Source organism: Pseudophryne corroboree, chromosome 4 (genome assembly GCF_028390025.1).
Source record: "Pseudophryne corroboree isolate aPseCor3 chromosome 4, aPseCor3.hap2, whole genome shotgun sequence".
NCBI lineage: Eukaryota > Metazoa > Chordata > Amphibia > Anura > Myobatrachidae > Pseudophryne > Pseudophryne corroboree.
Window position 1 is genome coordinate 66,735,649 of NC_086447.1, and position 13,874 is coordinate 66,749,522.

Below are 13,874 nucleotides of genomic sequence, written 5' to 3' on the forward strand. Positions count from 1 at the left end.
GACCAGCTCTGGCATTTGTTATATGTAATTAAATGGTTTGCAACATGGGCACAAGTGGTGTATAAGTGTCTTCGGGTGCATATGCTGCAGTTGCAGAGTGGAACACTTCTTGCGTGAGAGTAGGTTTATTCTGCTAGAGTTTTTTTTCAGGTATAATGTAAGCTGATTTTGCGGTTTATTCTGCATCTGTTTCCATACATGGGGACTCTATGACAATCATACAGTACTGTACCTTTAAAGGACGCAATATGGTCAGTTAGGTAGGCACTTTCTTCTGCAATCTTATCTTCAATCGTACTTTTCCCCATCCCGAAGTCACGTAATGTGGTTATTGTAAATCTTCTCATTACTTTCCAGTTTTCACCATATGACCCAATAAGTCCTGAAATGTTCACAGATTTAAATGTCTTTATTCTAATAGACATTCACACATACTGTATGTCATTCTAATCAAAGTCCCGTGTTTTTATATATTAGTAGAATGTAAAATGCACAGCAGCGATCAGATCTGAATTACCCCCAATATACAGTAGTATGTTGATAATGACTTGGGGGGGGGGGGGTTCTTCCGGCCCGATCGCACGCTGCACTTCCTCGCAGCCGTGCGATCGGGTTGGGACTGCGCATGCGCGGCGGCCGTATTGCGCAGGTGCGTCATTGCCCGGCGACGGCAGTCACTGGGCAGCGACGCTACAAACTAAGAAAGCGGTCATAGCGGCGACCGCAAGAAGATTGACAGGAGGAAGGCGTATCCGGGCGGCAACTCACCGTTTTTCGGGGAGTGGTGAGTCCAACGCAGGCGTGTCCAGGCGTCTGGAGGGCGGATGTCTGACGTCAATTCCGGGACCTGCAACGCTGGATCGATCACACAGGGTAAGTAACTCTTACCTTGCTCTTCTTTTACAGAATCTTTTTTTGCATAGCAGGGCTGCACAAGCGATCGCAGCCCTGCTATGCAGATATACACTCCCCCCATAGGCGCGTCTAGTTGATCGCACGGGCAGCAAAAAGTTGCTACAGTACGTGCGATCAATTCGGAATGACACCCTTTGCTTGTAAAATACAATATGTATAAGGCTAATGCACATGATGGATCAGGGTCAGATAAGAGTACGGCGATATAATCAGTGGCAAAGGCAGGATTTCTAGAGGGGGGTTTCCAAATGCAATCTACAATCTCCCACTCTGCGGAACACTGGAGCAAGTGTGGGAGTCTGGGAGAGTGGTTAGAAGATCCTAGTAACGCCCATGGATATTAAATGTAAACATTGGTCTTTTTATACACTGGATACTGTATGGAATACAGTATTAATATCGAACACACTAGTATAGGCTGTAGCAAACATATTTAAATAATAAATAAATACACAAACATAACAGAACCAGTACTGCACTTTCTAAGCTCACATTCTCCCACCTCATGATAAGGCTCCTGTCTCTTCTTCCTGGTAGCTACTCTCTGGTCCAATGCACTGATTGAGGACTCAGATCCACACATGGCAAACTAGGTAGAATAAGCTGCTACCACTGGGCATGTGCAGCAGCTCTGCTCTGTCCCTTACACTGCATGATGTGGCTGCAGCTCTAGTAGTCGTATTATATACTATTGCTATTGTCATAAGAGCCACATTGAGCCACTGGCCAAGAGGACGGGGGTTTCCAGGCAACCGGAAACCCCACCTGCGTTAGCCTATGATAATAGATGAAAATAATCAAATAATTAAAAAGTTAAGAAGTTAAGCAAAATAACAACACTAATTCAGCGCAGGTCAAATACAGTTCGGGTTGGATGCACTGCGGGTCAAATACAATGCGGGTCGGATACAGTGTGGGTCAAAAACAGCGCGGGTTTCAGTGCAGGTTAAATACAATGTGGGTCGGAAACAGTATGGGTCAGATACAGCATGTGTCACAGTGCAGGTCAGATGCAGTGCAGGTTAGCTACACCAATAGTGCACTTACTGTGACAGAGGGTCCTCAGTGCGGGGTTGTCAGTGGTGTCTTCAATGTGGTGGTGCCAGCAGTGTCGGCAGTGCAGAGGTGTCAGTGGTGCCCTCAGTGCGGTAGTGATGGCAGTGCAGGGGTGTCAGCGGTGTCCTCAGTGCATTGGTGCTGGCAGTGTTGGCACTGCAGAGGTGCCAGTGGTGTCCTCAGTGTGGTGGTGCCAGCAAAGTCGGCAGTGCAGGGGTGTCAGTAGTGTCCTCGGTGTGGTGGTGCCAGCAGTGCAGGGGTGCCAGCGGTGTCCTCGGTGTGGTGGTGCCGGCAGTGTCGGCAGTGCAGAGGTGTCGGCAGTGTCGACAATGCGGGAGTGTCGGAGTTGTCCTCAGTGCAGAAGTGCCGGGCGTGTCCTCAGTGTACGGGTGCCGGCAGTGTCGGCAGTGCCGGGGTGCGGGCGGTGGTGTCGGCAATGCGGGCCGCGACGCACACGGTGGGGTCATCCATCTTGCCCCATTGTACTGTATAACCAGTAACTCACATAATCTACCGATATAGACAAGGTTGTGCCCAGAGTGGTATATAAAGCCCAGCACAACCCGAGTAGGTAACATGAAAAAAATGAAGCACCAAAAAATTGTAAAACCCCCCCAAAAAGTTAGGATGTGGGCCATTCCGGTTGAGGCGAGGGGTGTTTCCTAGTCGAAGCTGGTAACCTGATAGGAATGTTTCACTCTGAGAGGAGCTTAACCCAGCGTCCAAAGTGGAGATAACATACTATGAGCCATCATGGTTGACAATTAATTTCACAAGAAATCCCCAACAATACTGGATCTCTTGAGAGTGAAGAGCAGAGGTGATAGGGGCAAAAAGTCTACATTTACAGATAGTCAATGCTGAGAAATCGGGAAAAAGTTGCAGACCTCCCAAGATATTGGATCCCCCTGCTGACCTAGGGCTTGAAGCTTACAGTATGTTGATTAAATGGGGAAATGAAGAAGGGTATCTCTAGTAAGAGACCAAGATATTGATAGATGTCTAGGGAGATGGTGAGTGCGATTGATCAGAAGATCCTTAGGGAGACATTTGCTAAGCAGTGATAAGAGTGGAGAAGTGAGCCAGTGGAGAAGTGCCCATGGCAACCAATCAGCACTGAAGTAACATTTATAATTTGCATACTATAAATTTATACAGAGCTGCTGATTGGTTCATTGGGCAACTTCTCCAGTGGCTCACTTCTCCACTCTTATCACTGCTTAGTAAATGTCCCCCTTATTGTCGACATTGGGAAGCAGTTTACGGAAGAGCATCATAGCATAGTCCATTAATCCGAGATTGGTTGGTACTTCATCTTTCACAATTTTATCTCTCTCCAAGCTTTAATAAAAAAAAACCTAAAAGTTTTATTTTAACAGTTAGTGCACTTCCTTAAAACAACTTCTGCTCTCCTTTCTTTCATCATATAAGATACAACAGCAGAGCTGTAGCTCACTACATACACACTTTGCTGTGCCCCCACTCTGCAGCTGCTTTTACACATTCCAAAACTCTTCAGCTCAAGGGGGCTACAAAGGAGACTTGTGAGCAAGGACCGCTGTCAGCAGTGACTGTGGCAAATCACTGTGAAATGAGCGTAGAGAGATCTGTTCTAGTTCAGCAACACCCTCTGTCTTTCGTCTTTGGTGACCCCATGAAAGCAGGAGCACAGAGGCCAATGTTTCCACTATGTCCAGGAGTTACGCCACTGGACCTTCTGCTATAGTAAGGTCCCAACATAAGCATCAGACCCATGTATTTTTTATCCCATCCACGAGCGTACCAGTTGTGGCAGCGATGTTGGGTGCGCCACAAAGGTTATGATAAGAAATACAAGGACCCAAAACATATATGGTAACAACTGACACGTGTCTAGTATGATATACCCAGTATGATAGATCAGTGGTTCTTAAACTCTGTCCTCAGGACCCCACACAGTTCATGTTTTCCAAGTCACCCAGCAGGTGCTCTGTGTATCACCAACTGTCACATTTTAGAAATCTACAGGTGACCTGCAAAACATGAACCGTGTGGGGTCCTGAGGACAGAGTTTGAGAACCTGTGGACTAGATCAATGTGTAGTACATCTTGCCAATAGAGGAACCATCCGAGGCAGCCACTGGGATGCTGTGTAGGCTGCTGCTGGCAAGATGTGCAGATTGTAGAGGAAAAGCATACAGTGGGATCACAGGAAGAAAATATAAGAGAAAAGTGAAACACAGTGGCGCATAAAACAATGTTGAGGACAGTATATAAAATTAGTCCAGCAATATAAAAAGTCACAGAGTTCAAATTACAACAATAGGGGTTGAAGTGGGGAGGGAGGGGTTAAAAACTGTTAAAATGAGAAGAAAATAACCTGCAGCAGCAGGAGAAAGCTGACGGCCTATAGTCAGCTGGATCCCACCAGGACGCCTCGGCAACCTGTGCTGCCAACTTCGGCTGGTGCTGTCCTCATCTTTGTGCTGTGGGGGAGAATGGGACCACCGATGTCTGGGCAGCTGAATCAGCCAAGTAGGGGAGCTGGTGGCAGGACAGTGAGCTGCATTGGGGCAACAGGCTGCCCTTCTCTTCTTTCCTCCAGATGCAGCCAGGTGCAGTCAGTGGCAGCCTTACAGCAGTCATGAAGTATGCAGGTAGTAAGATGGCAGCCACCACGTGGTCCCAATGATCTCCTCTCACATACTTGCTCATCTTGATAGGTAGGCCTGTGGGGGCTTGGGGTCATCGCTTAGGTTTACAGAGCCATAGCATTTGGTGAAAGGTGGTGATGGGGGGTGTGGTGGGTGTTGGGAGGCAGCAGTGGCCGCAGCACAGCTCCTGGGTCCTACAGCCGTGGATTGGAGAAAGTCATGTCCAGTTGGCATTCCCAGATGGGTCAGCGTCTGTGGAGGTCTTAGCTGGGACTTCATATTGGGGCTCCATCACCTTAGCAGGGGCATCTCTGGTGAGTCTGTCTTGTCTTGGGGTCCTAGTTCATGAGAACCCCAGGCACCCAAGTGGATAGCTCGATGGAGAGTGACCGCTCTGTCCAGCAGCCAAAATAGAGATTCCACCACTGTGAATCAACACATAGCAAACTGACTATTACTCCGTCTCCATCAGTGCTGGCAGTAAATCATTAACCTTTTCACTGCATTCTCAGTCCCATGTTTTATCCACATTTTCATTAAGGGAAAAAGCACAAATGTTAGTTACTGCCTAATTAAAAAATATTTAGGAAATACAACACAAAAAAAATCGTCACCTTTAAGAGCAGGCATTGTCATTGATGATGGTGTAATATAATATTAATATGGTGTAATGTAATATTATATGATAAGATGGAAAAGCAACAGGCATACTCTATACAGGAACAGACACAGATATATGACTCAGTACATACAGCGCAGGAATGCATTTCTTAATGCACAATTGAGCAATTTTAAGACAAGTGTTGACCCCGCCAAACCCCTCTCGGCACCGCTGGGCGGGGTCAACACTCTTCTTAAATTTGATTAATTGTGCATTAAGTAATAATTTTGACTAAAACAAAACAATGATAACAATGGAAAACAAATTCAAGCTGACTCACCCATTCCCTTGTCCATATCCGTGAATATTTTAGGTATCGCCCTCTCTCCAAACTCTTCAGCATGATTGACAAGAGCGTCTTTTACAGTCTCATATCCAGCTAGGACCACCATCTTTTTCATGCCAATTTGAATGCTAAACACCGAGCCGTAGGTCTTTGCAAGCTACAGTACAATACAAAGCATTTAACAAAAAATCCCCACAAATATAAAAATAAAAAGCAGTAGTATTTTTTTTTTTTTTAGCTAGTGATTCAATATTTATTAGGTTCTCCGTATTACTCTCATTAACAGATAGATAACATCTTATGGCTGAAAATAACTTACACGTTCCTCTAGATTTCCCTTAATGTGTTTTTTTTTATTTTTTTTTATTTTACTATTGTGTTATTTTTTTTTTAAGTAAGCAGATCAGATTTCTATGACTTGTAACGGAAAATATGATCTGCTCAAATTTAATAAATCTAAATTATGAAAAAATACCTGAGGGAGCCCTGTGATAATAACACCATCTTCATATGGCGTTATTAAGTCTTCCCCCATTTCACCTACTCTAGCTAGCAGAGAAAGCAGAGCACACAGTAAGCTTCTGTGATAAGCCATGATTAGCCATGTATGTCTGATAGACCCCCAACTGATCACAGATTAAGAAAAAAAAACACTTACTGTACGTGCACCCAGGACCCGTTGATCGGTGAGGAACCCTGTCATCTGACCACTGTGCACTCTAACCCTGGTCATCTGATCTGTAAAGGGAGCTGAAATACTGTGAAATACTGGCCGGCATCTCAGTTGACTACATGGATCAGATGACCAGGGTCACACAGAGCAAGAGCACAAAATGAGATGACTGGAGGTCACCGGTCACCAGTACTTGGTGCCGGTTAGTGTAGCAGAGCAGAGTGGAGTGGGGTGGGGGAGTGGGGGATAGCCATGGTGCATGAGCAGACATGGGGCTGGATGTAATGCCGTCCATGTTCGCCCGATGTGTGGGTTTCCACCCAAACTCAGATGTTTTTTAAAGGAGCCATCATTTACAAGGCATGAATGCCCCTTTAAAAAATGTCAGAGTTTGGTGGGGCACCTACTGTACACGTCGTGCGAACTTGGATGCCTTTACATCCGGCTCATATTCTCAAGGTTTTGTCTATGATAAATACCCTGAGAAGTATGGGAGAGGATTTACGGGGCAGTTTTCCCGCGAGCTCTGTTCCTGCTAACAATGTTTGATACATCCTTGCAATTTATATATTGCAATGCAAATTTGGGAAATTTGTGATCAAATCCCATCCGCATCTGAGATGTGGATTGTAATAGAAGCAATAGTATATATATATATATATATATATATATAAAATCACGACAGCACTCAAAGCCTTATGTATATAAAGCAAAAAATGGTGGTGCAAGGCAGCAATAAATATAAAACACTCACTTCTCAAGCGATGCAGAAAAAGTAGACAAGCCAGCACTCACGTGTAGATGAAAGAAAAGCAGGATTTATTCCTTAACCAAACGGCATGGTGAAGTACAGCAAATACAGCAAACACAGCCCGACAGCTGTTTCAACCAACTGGTCTTCCTCAGGGGCTAACCACACTGTTGTCAGAACATGAAATATAAGCCTCAAATGGCACCACAATCAACCCAGCAGCATCAGGACGTGGGCTGAGACAAGTCCGGACATGCCTAATGCATCCCCTGCTGTCTCCTCCCACTCCATGACACTGGTAACTAAGCTAAACAAACCTGGTGTCATGCATAGCAACGGCTCCGGAGCGCGGCAAAACGTGCGGCAGGTGGTCTCAGCAGCCTGACTAGTAAATGGCATGCAGATAGTGAGGGGAATTGCAAGGACGCTGTATATCAAAACAGCAGTGAATGAAATGAAGTGATGTGTTTAAAAAATAAAAGGAATAGTGCTGAAGCTCAGCAGAGCAGGGTTCCCTGAAAGTGCTGGCTAGAAAGTGCAAGGTGCAAAAAGCAGGAAGGAATGACAGGTCTAATAGAAATAATAGCAGGTGACACAAGGACAACCCTCAAAACAACCTACTGCAAAGCAATGCCCACTTGTTACGGCAATCAATATAAATAAGAATATATGTGCAAAAAGAATCCAAACTGCCCTATTGGGGAGAAAACCCACAGAATGCATAATGTCCGCTGCCTTGTGGTATTAAGTGAGTGATGTACAGCACCCAGTATTCCCAGATCGTCACCGATACTGGTACTGACTGGGCCCAACACTGCTTAGTTTCCAAGATCAGCCAGAATTGGACGTTTGCCAGTGTGGTATGGCTGTAACTATCACTAGACCAACATATGTTGTCTACTGGGGAATCCCATATAGGCAGCTGGAATCTGATACTGCTAAATACAACACCAAGGATGGACAATAAGCTGCACATAGTGAGTAAGTGAGGGTCTGCATGGTGGATGTTGAAAGTGAGGGTGAAAGGAAAGGTGTCACTGCCAGTGAAGTGGGGACCTGTCAGGATCGAGTCTCTAGATCTATAAAAACACACGGCGGTGTCTGACAGCACATAGCATGCAAAGAACATCAATGACAGGACACACGGCGGTGTCTGACAGCACATAGCATGCAAAGAACATCAATGACAGGACACACAGCGGTGTCTGACAGCACATAGCATGCAAAGAACAAGCAAAATTCTGTCCCGATGACCCCCACGTTGTAGGGGCGGCATGTGATCAATGATACAACATTTGAACTGGTTAACAGTATGATGTGCATCCTACTGTTAACCAGCTCAAATGTTGTATCATTGATCACATACCGCCCCTACAACGTGGGGGTGATCGGGACAGAATTTTGCTACAACGAGAACTACAATGGATACATAGACTGAATTGCCTTACTCCGATTGGCCTCAATGAAGATTTTCGTTTAGGTTGTTTCCTGTGACACATTATAGTGACTTATTGTTGGACTCTACATTCCGCTGTTTGGTTTAATTTTCTTAGACACTGCCGTGTGTCCTGTCATTGATGTTCTTTGCATGCTATGTGCTGTCAGACACCACTGTGTGTCCTGTCATTGATGTTCTTTGCATGCTATGTGCTGTCAGACACTGCCGTGTGTTTTTATACTGGGTGCTGTACATCACTCACTTAATACCACAAGGCAGCGGACATTGTGCATTCTGTGGGTTTTCTCCCCAATAGGGCAGTTTGGATTCTTTTTGCACATATATTCTTATTTATATTGACTGCCGTAACGGGATGCGGTCAAGATGCCGCCGGCCAGAATCCCGGCGGTCGAAATACCGACGCCGGAATCCCGACCGCCACAATCCCGACATATTCTCCCTCCGTGGGTGTCCACGACGCCCATAGAGGGAGAATATAATAGTGCGCCGAGCATAGCGAGGCACCGTGCCCGCAGCGTGGCGAGCAAAGCGAGCCCGCAAGGGGCTGCGTTCCGCTCGCCACCCCTGTCGGGATTGTGTGGTCGGGATTCCGGCGTCGGTATTTCGACCACCGGGATTCCGGCCGGTGGCATTTAGTACTGATCCTGCCGTAACAAGTGGGCATTGCTTTGCACTTTCTAGCCAGCACTTTCAGGGAAGCCTGCTCTGCTGAGCTTCAGCACTATTCCTTTTATTTTTAAACACATCACTTCATTTCATTCACTGCTGTTTTGATATACAGCGTCCTTGCAATTCCCCTCACTATCAGCATGCCATTTACTAGTCAGGCTGCTGAGACCACCCGCTGCACGTTTTACTGCTCTCCGGAGCCGTTGCTATGCATGACACCAGGTTTGTTTAGCTTAGTTACCAGTGTCATGGAGTGGGAGGAGACAGCAGGGGATGCATTAGGCATGTCCGGACTTGTCTCAGTTCACGTCCTGATGCTGCTGGATTGATTGTGGTGCCATTTGAGGCTTATATTTCATGTTCTGACAACAGTGTGGTTAGCCCCTGAGGAAGACCAGTCGGTTGAAACAGCTGTCAGGCTGTGTTTGCTGTATTTGCTGTTCTTCACCATGCCGTTTGGTTAAGGAATAAATCCTGCTTTTCTTTCATCTACATGTGAGTGCTGGCTTGTCTACTTTTTCTGCATCGCTGGGGAAGTGAGTATTTTTATATATATATATATATATATATATATATTGGGACAAATAGCCCGGCACTCCCACGAAGAATATCAACTTGCCCCGGTGCCCTCAGAAACGAATGACATAGGAAAAACAAACTGCGGCACTCGGGGACTGGTGAAAAAATGGTGTATTCAACAATACATATTTTACATCAACGTCACACAGGTACATCTTGAAAAAGGGGTTAAAATCCCCGAAACGTTGATGTAAAATATGTATTGTTGAATACATCATTTTTTCACCAGTCCCCGAGTGCCGCAGTTTGTTTTTCCTATATATATATATATATATATATATATATTGAAGTAAAGGCGCCTCCTAGTGTCAGAAATATGTACAGTGTGACACAAACAGGAAAGCAATGTGTAGCATCCATTTTAATTTAATTTGTAGGTATAAATACAGCTCCCCTGTAGTACTGACCTTATCTCCATGATGAAGTCTGAATACTGGTGAAACGCGTTGGAACTGATGCACCTGAACCCCCTAAATGGACAGATAAGCTCAATCCATTTTTTATCTTGTACGTTCTCATTTTTACCATTTGTATGTATTTGTTGAATTAATTTTTTTTTGACCTTTCACTATTCCTGGCTGTGGATTATTAGTTTGGGACATGTGTGTCCATTGAAAAAGGTTTATATACAACTAAGCTTGCTTGCTTAACTTACAATGGTGTAAAAAGTGTACGCGCTATGTTATATATTTTTTGCTTTTCATTTTCAAATCATGCCTGTGCTGGTTATGTGACCGAAGATTGCTATACCAGATAAGTAGTGTCTGTTCATCATTCTTGCTTTTGGGTGATACACTATATATATTTCGGACACTAGGAGGCACCCTTTACTTCACCATTTTTATATTTTGTATTGTTATGCGTGTTCCAACACATACCTCACTGATTTAGGAGCTGACACTCATTTACATGTTGAGGAGTGTCATTGTCAGCATTTAAGAATTGACCTTTTCCGTGTGTTTTAAAAATAAATAATATTTTTTGTTTATTTACACATCACGTGCACCACGTGTGTCACTTTTGCCACCTGTGCACCTCCATATCTATTGGTCTTGATAGATAGATATATATATATATCTATCTATATATATATCTCTATCTATCTATATCTATATCTATATATATCTATATATATCTATATATCGTTCTACAGGCGTGAGCTTGTATTGGCTGACTGCATAACTTGTATCCTAGGACATCACCATCCAGGATATGTATGTATGCAGCATTTGACATGGATATTCATTAAAATACGTTAATTACAAGTCCTGCAGTGCCGTGTCCGTTTTGAACTTTGTGTTCTGAAACTCCTCTATATCTGAATTAAGAGACAAGGGCACGCAGGCAATTGAATTAGTACCGAGAGTGCCGGATTATACAGATACTATATCTATATATCTATAGATATAGAATAGTAGGAGTATGGCGCCACAGGTGTATGTGAGTAGAGTAAAATATAGGGGTTAAAAATAACCAAAATGTAGACACTCCTTTAAAAATGTAAGGTGTCAGCTGACCCCCCAAAGAAATGGCAGGGATAAGCTGCCTGGCAATTTAGAAATATAAACGAGGGGTAGGGGTACCAGCGACCAACAATGTCTACAAAATATAGATATAAATATGAAGAATTAAAAAGGATACGTATTTATAAAAAAGGCAATATATTTATTTATACAATAAAAGGTATATAGAAAAATGGTATATAAAAAAGGGGCGGGCTAAACAATTATGGTATAGGATATTGCTAAAAATCACATATAAGTAAAGCTGGAAACATACACAATATTTTAAAAGCGTAAAAATTCTTAAGATAAGAGAGTAATGCTTATCTTAAAATGGAGAGTCAATTGAGGTACACCCAACGCGTTTCGTCCATCAGACTTCATCAAGGGGCCTAATATATATATATTATATATATATATATCTCTATAGATAGATAGATAGATAGATAGATAGATAGATAGATATAGATATACTTTTATAGGTGCAATCCAATTTTTGATCTGATTGCCCCCTTTTAATCCCCTTAGGAGAGGTTTATAAAATTTCTGATTACGTAGTTTTCCTATTTCCCACCTGAAGAATAACAGGATTTTGATACCTGCCGGTAAATCATTTTCTCCTAGTCCATAGAGGATGCTGGGGTCCACTTCATGACCATGGGGTATAGATGGTTCCACAGGAGCCATGGGCACTTTAAGACTTTTCAAGGGTGTGAACTGGCTCCTCCCTCTATGCCCCTCCTCCAGACCTCAGCTATAGGAACTGTGCCCAGGGAGACGGACATTTCGAGGAAAGGATTTACTTTAATACTAATGGTGAGATACATACCAGCTCACACCTCAACCATGCCGCACAACATGGCATTCAACATAACACACGCCAACAGGCATGAATCAATTACAGCAAACATGCTGAAACTAATAAAACACAACATGTGTAACTCTAATAAGCAAAACTGCAGGTAAAGTACGCACTGGGACGGGCGCCCACCATCCTTTACGAACTAGGAGAAAAGGATTTACCGGTAGGTATCAAAATCCTGTTTTCTCATACGTCCTAGAGGATGCTGATGTCCACTTCATAACCATGGGGTTTATATCAAAGCTCCAGTACGGGCGGGAGAGTGCGGATGACCCTGCAGCACCGATTGACCAAAATTGAGGTCTTCATTGGCCAAGGTGTCAAACTTGTAGAATTTTGCAAATGTGTTTGACCCTGACCAAGTAGCTGCTCGACAAAGTTGCAATGCCGAGACCCCCCAAGCAGCCGCCCAGGATGGGCCTTCACCGATGAAGTGGAATGGGCCTTCACCGATGACGGTAACGGCAATCCAGCCGTAGTATGAGCGTGCTGAATCTGTCACGATCCGGGTATCTGGACGCCATTTCTTACCCATCAGATGCCTCCTAAGGCTGGCTCAGCGCTCCAGGACCGGATCCCATCTGTTATCCTAATGTTCACATTCCTGCATCCTCTCCTGTCTCTCTGAGACGCTGTCACAGTAACGCCTTATTACATCTGGCATGGCGTCTCCCGCGGCCTCCGCCGCCGTCCCTGAGCTTCTGCATGCAGAGTGTCAGAGTGGCGATTACGTCAGCCGCGGCCTCCGCTGTGTCCGCGTGGTTGGATGTGCACTTGTCAGCCTGGCGTCTCCTGTCTCCGGTGGCCGGCGCCGCCATTACTGTTTTCATTACCACATGGATTACAAACCAAACTCCCCTCCAAGTGTCTGCATGGGCGCAGCCATCTTGGATTCTGTCAGCTGATCATTTCCTCCAATCTGTTGTCAGTATTGTTAATCTGCATAATTGCCTAGCCAATCCCTTCCTTGCTGCAGGTATAAATACACTGTGCCTGAGCAAGGAAGGCGTCAGTGCTTTGGTTGTCAAACCTAGTTCCTGTTTGTCTCTCTCCTGTGATTGTCTTCCAGGTTCCCGCTCCTGTCTCAAGACTTCCACCATAGAGACCCGCACCAGCATTCCACCTGCGGTGTAGCCTGACTCTCCAATCCATTGTGGATTCATCTGTTTCCAGCTACAACATTACCTGCTTCCAGCTCAGCTTCCAGCAGAGTACAGCTTCCCTTAAAGGGCCGGTGTCCTTTCTACACTTTACCACTCTCCACCGGTATTATTATTTCTCCGCTCTCAAGTTCTACATTTCAGTTCATATTTCATCGCTCCCAAGTTCATTTATTATTTAACTGGTTCCAGCCAGTATCCACTCCGTGCTAACAACAGTCTGGTTCCAGCCAGTATCCACAGCAGCTGTTTTATCTTCAGCAACCCAGCTTTTCCTGGAACACCAGCTGGCACAATCCTGGGTTATCTCCATTGCTACAGTCGGGCCTGGTAAGGACTTTCCATCTAGAAGATCATAAGAACTATCTCACACTACCAGTGCCCTGTGGCTCCTGCCATCCTGTAGTACCCAGGAACTGTATTTATTCTTTGCTGACTTTTACGTTTTCTTTTACTGCTGCTGTGTTGCGGAGTTGTCATAATAAACATCATTGACTTTTATCCAAGTTGTCGTGGTCACGCCTTCGGGCAGTTATTATTCATGTTACTTACATGTCCAGGGGTCTGATACAACCTCCCAGGTTCCGGTACATCTCAGCCCCTACAACTGAGGCTGCCTCCCGTCAGCTCAGGCCCTCAGTTGTGACAGTAAGCACTGACCTAATGAA

General features: G+C 44.7%; 2 pseudogenes; both read right to left on the minus strand.

Annotated features, from left to right (window-relative positions):
• LOC134908897 (cytochrome P450 2K1-like) overlaps positions 1–13,874 on the minus strand; it is a 154,019-nt pseudogene that overhangs the window by 86,880 nt on the left and 53,265 nt on the right.
• LOC134912893 (5S ribosomal RNA) lies at positions 7,730–7,849 on the minus strand (annotated as a pseudogene).